Here is a 13189-nt window from a genome sequence, read left to right on the forward strand (position 1 = left end):
CAGCCATCCTCAGAGTAAGTCATAAGACTGATGACAAGATGCCAAGTGCGGACTTATATGCTCCACTGCGGCGGTACTGCGTATGCAGGTCACAGACGCTGGTCAGTGGCAAAGAAATACGTTTACACATGCGCTGCCTGTGACGAAGGCGTACTGACATTCGATTTGCTTATCGATGTATGTTTGGCGGTTGTGACACCATGACAACTTCTCTGCAGTTTCATTACCCCAAGAGGTGGATTCCATGCTTTGTTCAAATTAAAACTATTATCTCTATTTATTAAATTATTAGCTAATCTACTGTCTATAGCTCCCTTGAAGACAGAATCCCAAAAGGAAGAGGTGGATGTTAAAATCTTCACGTGACTGTAATTCATGGAATGCCCTGTATCAATACAGTGTTCGGCCACAGTTGACTTGTCTGGCTGTAATAAGCGTGTGCATCTTCAGTGCTCCACGTCTCCCATGAACAGTGCGAGATGTTTGACCTATGTGTGACTTGTTACAATTTCCACCACACCTGCTTTAAGAAGCAGTAAATCATTCTTTACAGAGCCAAGTAAAACTGCAAGCTCTGTGGGTGGCCAGAAGATCACCTTAACACAGTGGTTCTCAAGAATATGGCCTATCTTCGAGGAAAGAGCACCCACATAGGGCAAAAACGCACTTGATCTGAAGGAATTACTGTCTTCTTCCCTATCACATGCCTGCATTCTAGGTTTCACATTGAATGCTCTATGATTTTATTGCGGAAAAAATTCATTCGTTTTAAAAATGCTCCTGAGGTATGCAAGCTCTTCTTGCAAATTATCTTTATTGGATGTACAGTGTGCCATATGAACTAAGGTCTTAAGGACACCTATGGCCTGTGAAGGGTGATGGCAGCTACTGGCATGTAGATGTAGATTTGTGTGTGTTGTTTTCCTATATATGGCTTGTCCTAATGTGCCATCATCTTTATGGCAAATGACAACATCCAAAAAGGGGAGGCAGAGTAAATTTTATACTAACATGGATAGAATTCAAATGCTCATGAAACCGATGTAATTCATCCATCCTGTGCAGCCATACCACAAATGTGTTGTCCACGTACCTCCAGAAGACCGTTGGTTTATAACTTGCTGAGTCCAGTGCCTGGTCCTTGAAGTCTTCCATGAATAAAGTAGCTACCAGAGGGGTGAGGAGGCTTCCCATTGCAACGTCATCAATCTGCTCATAAAATTCACCATTAAACTGAAAATAAGATGATAAAAGAACAATTTCAAATAGCCTTGATGTTCTTATCAAAATGTCGGCCGATAAGAGAGAAAGAGTCCTTTAAAGGTGCCTTGGTGTGTAATGATACCACGTCAAAACTAACAAGCACATCTGTACTATTTAGCCTGACATTGCTAAGTCTCTGAATAAAATCCCTAGAAGTTGTCATGGTGTCACCACTGCCGAACATACAATGATAAGCAAATCGAATGTCAGTATGCCTTTGCCACAGGCAGTGCATATGTAAGTGTATTTCTTTGCCACTGTCCAGTGTCTGAGACCTGCATGAGCAGTACCGCCGCAGTGGAGCATATAAGTCCACACTTGGCATCTTTTTGTCAGTCTTGTGACTCACTCCGAGGATGGCTGGACGAAACGCAACTGAAATATCAGTGGAGGAAGTTTTATGTGCACGGCTGTATGCCCGAAATTTAATGGAATCTATCTTTAATGTTTCCAGGTCTGTTACTGAAAATTATAGTAATAGCAACTTGTATCCTTCTAGGCACATCTGAACAGTTTTTGTGACTTCCAAATGAAGTATGAAAAGAGAAAATGGTGATAAAAAGGCTAAAAAAGAGGAGCGACATAATGGCTGTGTTAAGATGACACCTAGTTGACATTTCCTTGTTTAGTTATATACTGTATTAATTGTTTTTTTTAAATAAATGTCCTTCTGACTATAATGCTGATGCAAGTTGACTGGACTTTAGCAGGATACACAGCATCCCTTCAACTTCGCCCAGCCCATGAGCTTAAACATCGAGCTATGACACACTTATCTACAGAGTGCACATACATCAGGCTATGATATGTATCAACCAAACAATTGCTCCAGTCATCACATCTCTTCAACTTAGCCTAACCGATAAACATGAACTTAAACATCAGGCTACGACACACTTACTTATGGAATACATAGATATTGGCCCAGGACATGCTTATCTATGGAATTTGGGTTTATACTCAGCTTATAGCCCTCTCTTTGCTGTATTCTTTTGAAGTACTTGTTGTGTAACTCCCATTTTCTTCCTTCTTGTTTTTATGAATTTGTGTCGCATTAAGAACCTGAAAACCTTTTTCCGTATTTATCTTATACGCTTACATTCTTGCACATACTCTTCTTAACTTTTTTATGGTTTTTATGATTTTAGATATATATTATTTAATTAAATCTTTTTATTTTATTCATTTATTATATTTTACTACTTATGTTTAGATATATATTATTTAATTAAATCTTTTTATTTTATTCATTTATTATATTTTACTACTTATGTTATATGATAGTATTTTTGTTACTATGCGTACTAGTGCACCACCTATAGGCACTTTTCCTTTCCTTGTGTGTAAGCACACACAGCCTGTAGTTGTCAACTAGTTACTGATGTAAAGAGATTGTATACATAATACTGTATATCAAATTGGTCTTGTAAGAAGGATTTGTTCTTTACAGTAGAAACAGACACTACACACACTCAGTATGTAATTGACCATTGTTTATTGTATCAAAGTTTTCATTAATTGCTTTTAGTGCCCGTTCTTACTGAAATTTTCTGTTATCATTTCAGAGCTGAAGATGGCTGAAAAATCAGCTGAAACTAGTAACCACTCAAACTTATGTGAACAGCAGTCTGGACTACTAAAAGATTTTATTCAAAATTATTTTACCTTTATTAAACAATCTCTGGTTTCAACATCCAGTGGTCAGCAGCACACTGGCATGAAGCATGTAACAATTTTAATTTAATGATGTTTGTCCTTGTTCATGAGATTTCACAAAAGGCTGTTTTCCACAGCCTCCTTGACAACATTGTCTCATAGGTGGCATCCTAAACCATGATTTCTGTTTTATTGTACATAGCATGTTTGTATACAATTATCTGTTAGGTGTCAGCTGATTTGTGAGTCCAGAGCAGCTTGGTGTACTGTGTGTTCATCCAGTATCTCTTGCATTGTTTTTCTTGTCTGTGCAATGTATTTCTGCTCGCAGTTGCACAACTCTCAATACATCCACCTTTCTGGCATTTTAGGTTGTCTTTGATTGTGCTGAGGAACACTCTTGTTTCATTTTTACTCTAGGGGTTGGGGTGTGGCTTACCAGAACGCACACTTCATACTGTTCTTTTTTTAAGTGCGATCCATATTCCTGGATGGAGAACCATTGTGTGGTAAGAAGGCTGTGGCATACAGTACTTCCTGTGGTGACTTATTTGTTTCTCACCACAATTTTGACTAGAAAGCACATCATATGTGCCAATTACTATGACCAGTTTTTGCAGATGATGTAACTTATGTTGGAGACTTCCTTGTCTGAAAAGGATGTGGGCCGAGTGTGGTGAGAACACTGTGTTTCGTGCTGCAGTCCAGCAGCTGGAGCCAAGTAGACTGATATTGGTGTGTGTGTGTGTAAGTGTGTGTGTGTGTGGGGAGGGGGGGGGGGGAGGCCTTCTGTTAACACAATGACAAGGTGATCCATCATTATTATATTTCACCAAAACGACCAGACATGGCTTTGCCCATCTTTTTCATCATCTGTAGTGAACTTTGCCTTTGGATGTATAGATTTAAGATGAGCCAAAAACATATTCAGTTCCAGTTACCTATATGGTCACACTACAGCAGGTTGCTCTCAATGGTGATAAATTTAGAGCAGTCTCTTCACAGTACCATAGCTAGACCATCAGTCTGTGTGTAATTATATCCAGTGAATAAAAAGGCAGACCTAAGGACATACTTGAAAAGTTCAGTCATGGTCATACTTTCTGGCAATGAGCTGGAACAAGTCTCCCAGAGGCACATAAGTGAAGAGTGACTTGGCGTTGTAACTATCCTGAGGCTGTAATCCTTGGAAGCACTGAATGAAATCAGTGGTGGTCCATACATGATGATCCCGTTTCCCTGACAGATGGTGAACAATTGTGAGTACTAAGACAGGTCAGAAGTAGGAGACCCCAATTTGCTGACTATGGGTGTTAGAGCTGTTGAGAAGAGTTGGAATCTTTCTGCTTATTTATCTCGTACAAGCAGTGGAACTGTTTTAGTAGACACTGTTGTTTAGTAAGCGGAACTGTTTTGGTAGACACTGTTGTTTAGTAAGTTCCACATCATCTTGATGGATTCAGAATGCTGGAGAATAAACTAGGCATTACTCTAGTCAGCTGGACAGATGACGACTTCTGTGTCTTCTTCAAGCACAAAATGCTGCTCTCATTTCTATATTTCTTCTGCAGCCTCTGAAGAAAGACAAGGTGTGACTTGTGCAAGAGTTCTAGTTCCACCCAAAACTGGTTCTTTACCAAGAACAGATATTGTGACTTTGTCCCATTCTTGGTTGATGAGACTGATAAGGGATTTACTATGTGCCTCATTTGCATGCTTGTTGGAGAGACGCTTGGACTTGGATTTCTGTTGTACTGTGCAGTTGTTGTGTCGAATGTCATACATAGCCCATGCAATGTCATCAATCCATTCCCAGGTCAATGGGGCACTGCAGTGTGAGATCAAGATACACAGCAAAAAGTTCTCTTGCAATTGTGTCCAGCACATGGGAGACATAGCATTTATCTACCTGACTGACAAGTCATTTTTTATTTGGTATGCGTGTTCCATGGATCTGTACATGCGAGTGATTCACCTGGATGTGGAACGTGTCAATACAATTGTACAAATACAATTAATGCTACAGAATAGTAATATAATACAATGATATAGATATTAATAAGTATCACTTTTTCTCATTTACAAGCTGTCATTTAACTAGTATAGCAATTCACAATATAACATTATAACTATAACATTAACATAATGTTGTATTGTCCATCTAATAACTAAGAGACTAAATACATCTATTATTAAGGGAGGGCGTTACTTCTGGAAAAGAATTCATCTAACGAGTACAGTGGATGGTCAAGCAGGTATTTTTTTAATGTACCTTTGAACAGCATTTCATTTTCTCTTGTACATTTAATATAATTAGGCAATGCATTAAAAGTCTTTATAGCAGCATACTTTACTCCCTTCTGTACAAGTGATAAATTTTTTAGTTCAACATGTAGATCATCTTTACCTCTAGTATTGTAGCTATGGTATGAACAATTTGTTTCATACTGAGCATAGTCTTTATTAACTACATTCATCAGAGAGTATATGTACTGACATGTTGTAGTCAGAATACCTAACTGTGTGATAAGTTTTCTACATGAGGTTCGTGGAGGAACCCCACACGATTCTGACTGCTCTCTTCTGAGCAATTAAGATTTTTTTTGAGGCTGGTGAATTACCCCAGAATATTATTCCGTAACTCATTAATGAGTGAAAGTACCCAAAGTAACATGATTTTAAAATGTTGATGTCCCCAAAATGAGTAATGATTCTTAGAGCAATAGTTGCTGATGAAAGCCTTTTTAGAGTAAGGGACACATGCTGTTCCCAGTTGAGACTACTGTCAATGTGAACCCCCAGGAATTTAGTGGATTGCACCTGTTCTAGTTCATGGTTGTCATGAGCAATTACTATATTTCTGTATAAAATTAGTTTTTTTTAATATTAACTGAAAGAGAATTAATTGAAAACCAAGCTGTAACTTCTCTGAGTATATCATTAGCATCAGTCTCCAGATCAGCAATAGACTTACCATCTACAACAATGCTTGTATCATCAGCAAACATCGTGAATTCACAATTTTTACTAATGGACAGGGGTAAATCATTAACATATATTAAAAACAGCAAGGGTCCAAGGACAGATCCCTGTGGAACTCCATGCTGAATTTTGCCCCATTCAGAATCCACTAGATTAGAAGATCCTTTGTTGCAGCCGTTTAGAACCACCTTTTGTTTCCTGTCTTCAAGATATGATTTTAGCCAGTTACCTATAGGCCCTTTGATTCCATAATGATAGGCCTTCTCCAAGAATATCTTGTGGTTTACACAATCAAAGGCCTTGGAAATATCACAGAAGACACCAACTGGTGACTTCTTACTATTAATAGACTCCAAGACATCATTTGAGAGTGAATATATGGCACGCTCTGTGGAAACACCTTTCTGAAAACCAAACTGTCTGTGGTTAACAATATTAAGTTTATCAAGATGTGCCACAATCCTGTTATGCACTACCTTTTCAAGAACATTTGAAAATGTTGTTAAGAGAGAGACAGGACGATAATTTTTGACATCTGTAGCATCACCAGACTTGAAAAGAGGTCTCACAATGGCATATTTCATTCTCTCTGGTACAACTCCCTTATAAAGAGACGTGTTGCAAATGTGAGCAAGTACTACACTTACATCATTACTGCAGGCTTTCAACAGTTTACTAGAGATGTTATCTATACCTGAAGATCCTTTACTTTTCAATGAGTGAATTATTTTTTTTATTTCATTAACAGTTATGGGTGTTACATTTATGTCATTAAAACTTTGTGGGAGGTTAAGTTTCAGAATATCTGCAGCTTCCCTTAGGTCACCACTGCAACCTATTTGAGAGGTGACACTTAGAAAGTGGTTGTTAAATGTGTCTGCTATCTATTTACTATCAGTTATTTCCAAATCGTTAATTTTTAGGACAGCACTTTTTTCATTGTCAGATGGTGCAGTACCTGTTTCCCTCTTTATTACATTCCAAATCGTTCTGATTTTATTATTTGAACAATTAATTTCAGATTCTTTAATGACTTTAGTTAAAATTTTGCAGTATGTCCTATAATAGTTCATCTGGAGGGGATTACTGGATTGTCTGGATGTTATATATAGTTCTCTTTTTCTCTGGTATAATATTTTTATGCCCTTGGTTAGCCATGGTTTTTTGCTTGACTGCCTGTTCTGTAGTCTACAGACCTTTTTTGGAAAGACACTTTCAAATATACCTGATAATTCATCAGTAAATAAATTATATTTTGTATTAACATCATTTGCAAGATAAACATACCTCCAGTCAGTCTACCGAATGCATAATTTGAATTTTTGGATATTTTCCTCATTCATGTTTCTAATGCTTTTCCACTGTTCACTAGCTTTGTTCTGATTTGTATTAAAGTTGTCAATTGTGAGTATTTGCCCATCATGATCAGAGACCATTTATGACTTTTTCAACTTTGATGTGATGAGTTTTACTCATATCTACAAAGATATTGTCTATTAAAGTGCTGAAGTGGCAGTAGTTCTTGTGGGGAAACTGACGGTGGAGACAAGGTTGTTGGTATGCATTAAATTTGCAAACTCTGTCTTAGGAGATGAGCTTTCTAGGAAATCTATATTAAAATCTCCAGTCACTATAATGTCCCTATTTTTTCTTGTGAGATACAATAGCACTGAATCTAATTATTTCATGAATACTTTAAAATTACCAGATGAAGCCCTGTATACTGCTACAATTACCAGTTTCTTGTTAGCTTCTACTATTTCTGTGACACATGCCTCAAAGTCTTTCTCTACACAATATTTCTCTACATCTATTGTATTAAAGGACAAGCTGTTTTGCACATAAATAACTGCCCCACCTTTGCACATATGCTTTCTACAAAATGAGGTAGCTAAAACATAGTTTGGAATATTGAGCATTTCGATGCCAAAAGTGACATGGTGTTCTGTCAGACAGAGAATATGAGTACAATTTGCACCTGTTGGTTCATCAATATTTACAATAAATTGGTCTAACTTACAGAGCAGGCTTTGAATATTTTGGTGAAAAATTTTGAGCTTATTTTTTATTGTGTGATTGGTTGTGGTGCTGCCACTGTTGGGACTGAGTTTTATTTCTTTTGACATACCAGTATTACAGGAACAGTTTTCTGCAGGGAAGGGGATGCTGTTGTGCTGGTAACACCCACATTTGTTGTTATTAACTTCAGTACTTACATTCTGATTGGAACCTTCCCCCTTCTGCCCCAGTACTATAAAAAATCCCCATTTGCAGCTGAGGACTTTCTTGATCTCAGGCACATCCTATGTGGAGCAGCTGCAGTCACTACTGTGCTCCTTTTTGCCATAGAGGATGGATCTCCTGTTGGTGAGGTTTCTACACTGTTACCTGCAGCAGTGTTAATGAAGTGCTTCATGGCAACAAATGGTGGAACAATGTTGAAGAAAGCAAAAGTGCCAATTAAGTATCCTTCCTTATATCGAAACATGTTAAACAGCTTATACATCTTGTTACTGTAGAGGAAAATTATGTTAGATTAGAGCGTTTCCTGATGGACACCTTAAGGGAAAAATTATCAAGTTGTACAATGGAAAATCCAGGATGGAATGTAACAATATTAGAGAAGGAAAGTTGCTACTCACCATATAGTGGAGCTGCTGAGTCGCAATAGGCACAACAATGGATTCCATCATACAAAGATCTTTTGTAATGAGATGCTATTGTGTAATCTGTGCCAAATGTACCTGATACTGTCATTCCTGATCCATGTCATAGGGTAAAGTATAAGGTACTTTAGTTTGTCTATGGCACTTGTTAGGAGTGTAAGTACTGAAGTATGGGTTGGAGAACATGAAGAAGTTGGTGATAAAAAGGGCAAGTGGTAAAGGGCACATTATGAAAAAGGAACAGGACTCAAACCAGGAAAATATGAAATTTAACCACAGGAAATGTGTGTGTCACTTATTTCACAACTGATAAAATAATTTTACAATGACAGATAGTTATTAAATACACAGGAAAGATCACTTAAGAAAGCAAATTACAAGAAAGAATGTTCATCAAATGACGAGAGAATGTCACCCAACAAATAAAATAGTCTTGAACAAAGGAAAAATATAACCAGACAAATGTAATTTAAAAAAAAGGGAGGGGGGGGGGGCGGGGAGAGGGGGGGGGGGGGAGAGAGAGAGAGAGAGAGAGAGAGAGAGAGAGAGAGAGAGAGAGAACCAAATAATGTAAAAAGGTGACAGGCAAAAATTTAAAACTACAGAACGGCTGGCCAGTACTTACCTGCAAGAGATGAAGTTCATAGTAATGCCAATATAAATGCTTATAAGGGGAAGATATGTCATTCAGACCCTAGATTAAGAACATACCTCTTATGTGTAAGACAGATGCAGATGCAGTGCAAAAAGCTATTTGAGTTATAAAGAAAAGAAAGACATGAGTTGCTTGGAGAGGTTGGTTTCTCTGTCCAGTCTTTGTTGTACTACTATAATTGTACAATATTCTTCCACAAAATTACCAAAAAATTTCCACTGGGTTAAGTAGGATTTTGTTCAATCACAGATGCGGTAATGACTTCAGATGCCTTTGAAATAATGAAGGAACAGGGTTTCAGATTAGTATTATCAATTTCATTGACAAGATGTGTATGCCATTGCTGCTTCTGCCAGTGTGAACTTTTTTCAGAAAGTCTAAAGTAGTGAGATTACCAGAGTTTGTTTTTTATTGAAAAGAAGTGTTATTGCATGGGAAAGAGGAGCACATTAAATTAAAAAAGAAACTGTAAAATATTATTATGGTTTGTAAAACATATTGGTGCCTGTTGAAGAATCAATGAATGATCAATGAAAAGTCATCAACCAACAAAAATAACTAATTAATCTCTCTCTCTCTCTTTTTTTTTTTTTTTGTCAATTTTCACTCAAAAGAAGTCTGTACGGTACTCAGTCTGTGATCATCTTCAACCTGTTATGGATGTATGTTGCCTATTTACTGACAATAGTATATACTGTATTAATTACTTCATCAGGTATTCTCTACTTTGGTTATTCAATATGTATGAATACTGCAACGGAAAGTCATTGTGGAAATATGATTATTACATATATATAACATTTGTACCTATATTCCATTACTGGGACAAGAAGTTACACAGCTTGTTTTTATGAGAAATAAATGTTTGTTGGGGTTGAGTTTGAATGTTCACAGTCTGGAGTGAGAAATTTACTTACAATTAATGTTATATACACAGAGAATGTTAGTAGCAAATATATAAAGTAAGTGTGTGAATCCCATGGGGTATAACCTAACTAGGCGATCCATCCTACTTAATATAAATATCTCATGGTTGCTCTATGATGGAACAATAAATGAGTATAATTGTCCTCCAATAAAATTTAATTGAATAATTACCATTAATGAAAACAAGACTTTTTCTTTGAGTAGTTCTAGATACTGATTTCAGTCTCCAAACCTTAGATGTATGTAAGGACAATGCTGGTAATGTGCAAAAGTCATACACAATCTTCAGTAACAACTATATGAATAGTGCAGATTGTTACTCACCACACAGGAAGCACAGAGTAGCAGATAAGCACACTGAAAAAGAGATTGCATAGACAAAACACACACACACACACACACACACACACACATGACACTGTCTCTGGCCGAAAACAGTGTTCGTGTGTGTGTGAATGTCTTTGTATTTTCTGCTTTAGAATAAAGCCTTTTGACTAAAATCAGAAATTTATAGCAGTCTTGTTGTGCTGGTCTGCAAATAATAAAATTTTCATATTGTTGTCATTCCATCCCAGATTTTCCACTGTTTGACAATCTTCTACACACATCAAAAAAAGTTTTGCATCACCCCGGTTCCCAGAACTCCTGAAGATAGACACTGACTGTGGATATTGTATCAAAGACACAGTCCCTTACCCAAAGATGTAAACAACCATTCATGAGAAGTGGCTATTAGATGTAGGGGGTCCGACAGCCGATCAATTCCAGTCATTCTACCAGGAAGGAGGTACACGGCTTGTGTTGTCTGCAGTTCAACCATGCCTAGATGGTCAATACCGTGGTTTGATCATGTCTGCATTGTTACTTTATGCTAGGAAGGGCTCTCAACAAGGGAAGTGTCCAGGCGTCTCAGAAAGAACCAAAGTGATGTTGTCCAGACACGGAGGAGATACAGAGAGACAGGAACTGTCAATGACATGCCTCGCTCAGGCTTCCCAAGGGCTACTACTGCAGTGGACGACCGCTACCTATGGAGTATGGCTCGGAGGAACCCTGACAGCAACACCACCATGTTGAATAATGCTTTCCGTGCAGCCACAGGACGTTGTGATACGACTCAAAATGTGCACAATAGGCTGTATGATGCGCAACTTCACTCCCAACGTCCATAGCGAGGTCCATCTTTACAACCATGACACCATGCAGCGTGGTACAGATGGGCCCAACAACATGCCAAATGGACCGCTCAGGATTATCATCATGTTCTTTTTAGCAATGAGTGTCACATATGCCTCCAACCAGACAATTGTCGGAGACGTGTTTGGAGGCAACCCAATCAGGCTGAATGCCTTAGACACACTGTCTAGTGAGTGCAGCAAGGTGGAGGTTTCCTGCTGTTTTGGGGTGGCATCATGTGGGGCTGACGTTCGCCGCTGGTGGTTATGGAAGGTGCCGTAATGTCTGTACGATACACGAATGCCATCCTCCGACCGATAGTGCAACCATATCAGCAGCATATTGGCGAGGAATTCGTCTTCATGGATGACAATCTGTGCCCCAATTGTGCACATCTAGTGAATGACTTCCTTCAGGATAATGACATCACTTGATCAGAGTGGCCAGCATGTTCTCCTGACATGAAACCTATCAAACATGCCTGGGATAGATTGATGTGACCCACCAACCCCTCTGAGGGATCTATGCTGAATCGCCGTTGAGTAGAGGGGCAATCTGGACCAACAGTGCCTTGATGAACTTGTGGATAGTATGCCACGACGAATACAGGCATGCATCAATGCAAGAGGACATGCTACTGGGTATTAGAGGTAGCGGTGTGTACAGCAATTTCGACCACCACCTCCGAAGGTCTTGCTGTATGGTGGTACAACATGCAATGTGTAGTTTTCATGAGCAATAAAAAGGGAGGGAATGATGTTATTTTGGTCTCTGTTCCAATTTCTGTACAGGTTCCGGAACTCTCGGAACAGAGGTGATGCAAAAGTCTTTTTGATGTGTGTGTATGATTTATAACCAATACTTGTTATTGTATGTGGCTGCACTTAACTTGCATTTTCGTAGTATCGTTATAGTGAATGGTGAGTAAGTATGTTATGGTAAATGTAATAAGATCAACTCAGCCGCCCACACATGTCTGCCTGTTTGGGTAAGCACAGCCGCTCCCTCCAACTGCCCCAATGCACAACATGGTGGCAAACCGAGCATTGCTGCCGAGTAGTGCATGTAAAGGAGCACATCTATGCATGTGTTACTGCAGTAGCCATACATTACACAATATAATTTAATAATTTTTAATATGGTTTATGTTTACTGATGTAAAAAAAAAAAAGAGATGTCCCATTCCCTGCTACATCCTCTTAGAGGCCTTTTTTTTCAATATTGTATGGCCTTCCTCATACTCCATACCAAATATCATCGAAATTATTTCAACAGTTTAGTCATGAAAATGTAACAGACAGAGTTACTTTCATATTTAATAATATTAGTATGGAAGTATGGGTTAAACACATTGATGATTGTACAAGCATTGTATTCATTATATTGAATCATATCACATAGAACATATAAGCCAATAAAAGCATTTTCACAAACATGATAAAGTTCAAAAGTCAAAGACTAAATAGTTTTTTGCAAAGAGCAAATGTGTTTCCCTAATTCACATAATTTCTTCAAATCAATAAAAATCTTTTACTACACAGTTTCCAAAGTAGCCTATGTTCTTCCCCATGGTTCAAGCTATATACATACCAAATTTCATCAAAACTGGTTTAGTGGTTTAGTCATAGAAAGGTAACAGACAAACACACTTTTGCATTTACAGGGTGTTTCAAAAATGACCGGTATATTTGAAACGGCAATAAAAACTAAACGAGCAGCGATAGAAATACACCGTTTGTTGCAATATGCTTGGGACAACTGTACATTTACAGGCGGACAAACTTTCGAAATTACAGTAGTTACAATTTTCAACAACAGATGGCGCTGCAAATGATGTGAAAGATATAGAAGACAACGCAGTCTG

Source organism: Schistocerca nitens, chromosome 4, assembly GCF_023898315.1.
Source record: "Schistocerca nitens isolate TAMUIC-IGC-003100 chromosome 4, iqSchNite1.1, whole genome shotgun sequence".
NCBI lineage: Eukaryota > Metazoa > Arthropoda > Insecta > Orthoptera > Acrididae > Schistocerca > Schistocerca nitens.